The sequence below is a fragment of the Echinops telfairi genome, unplaced genomic scaffold (assembly GCF_000313985.2).
Source record: "Echinops telfairi isolate 266 unplaced genomic scaffold, ASM31398v2 ScPeMD7_12;HRSCAF=54, whole genome shotgun sequence".
NCBI classification, from domain to species: Eukaryota; Metazoa; Chordata; class Mammalia; order Afrosoricida; family Tenrecidae; genus Echinops; species Echinops telfairi.
The window spans coordinates 2,135,333-2,136,862 of record NW_022103909.1 but is presented as its reverse complement, the minus strand read 5'-3'; positions in this window follow the sequence as shown (position 1 = coordinate 2,136,862).

The following is a 1,530-nucleotide window of genomic DNA, read 5'->3' as shown; positions in this document are numbered from 1 at the left end:
GACGGGCAGACTGGGTGGGACAGGAAAAGAGGAGGGAAACCGCCCTCGGCAGGTTCGCTCTGCTCCCCCGGGAGGAAAGGCTGCTTTTCCCACTTCTTGGAGTGTTGCTTTACCAAACTCCATCCGGAGCCGCTTCCTCCCTGGCTCCGGCTCCAGAGGGGATGGGATCTGAACCCTAGCCGACATCCGTCCGGTGCCCCTTGGGATGGACAGTATTAGAGTTTGCAGCAAATGTGGAAAGTTACATTTACTTGCGTTTGCAGACCGTTGGTGTAAATAGGTCTTTGTCTCCAAGTTTGAAGCATAAAGCGATGTAGCAGGCGCACCCCAGACTGGGGCGCAAGGTGCGGTGGCGAGAGGAGCCTGGATCTCCCTGGGCCGGCTTTCTTCGGAGACCCGGCCCGAGTCTAGAAGAGTGTCTTGGGCTTTGGGTTCAAACAGCCCCGGCTCTGCTGCCTTGTTCATTGGGCCAATCACTTAACAGGTCGTCTTGTTGAGGACCGAAACTACGAATTCCCATAAAGCCATTTCACTGCCATGGGCCAAGCACATGGTAAGCACCTAATTTTAATTAGTAGTCAGTGCCATTCTGTAGCAACCCGCTGACTCACTTCTTTGTGGGAGGAAGTACAGTATTGCCAAATTAATCAGAGCAATACAATGACTAAGTTGATTTAGTAGTATTTCTGTATCTCACAGGTTCTGGGATCCATTCTGCTGAGTGACATTTGTTTTAGTGTGTGAAAGAGACCCCCCCCCAATCTCAAATACAGTTTACAGAGACCATTGATTAAGTCTCAAGAGGGACAAAGGCAACAGAGCCACAGACCCGGATGAGGGAGGCCGATAGCATGATGTCTAAATGGCATCTGAGGATTCAAGTCCGGACACTCGTTAAATAAGGCACAGGACAAAGGGAGCTGTCACAAATTCCTCTTGGGTGGCAGATGAAAACATCGCAGCTATAGGCGGGACTACAGGAGCAGGAAAAGGATCATGATTGGAACACATCTGTTCGCTAGAAGGGTTTACAAAATTGGTTCAGGGCCTTCTGACAAAAACCGGGTAAGACTGATAGGACATGACTCATGACCATGCGACCTCCTGTATTGTCCCCAGTATGGTGACTTCCATCAAGGGTACACCCAGGCAAGTCTCTAAGAGAGACTGCCCCTCCCTGGGCTGGCTGGAGAGGGATGGAGCAATTCCATGTTCCAGGGTACTCTGCCTGAGAGCAAGATTGTCCACACCTTTGGTTGCTGATCAGAGAGAATCCGATGGAGGCTTAATCGACCCTGGGGATGGATTTTAGGCTGTCACTGCCATCCGTGGTCTTTTGCAAACCAGAGTGCTCAGAATTTAAGCTCTAATACACCTTGTTTAAGCTTTAATGTACTCTGTTTTAGTTCCGCTATCTGGAGCAATACTGACGTAGGGTGCTACGAACTGGATTGTGTTTCTCCCTCCCCTCCCCAAATGTGTCAACTTGACTTCTCAATATTATGTATTTATTCTCCATTTTGTAATGTG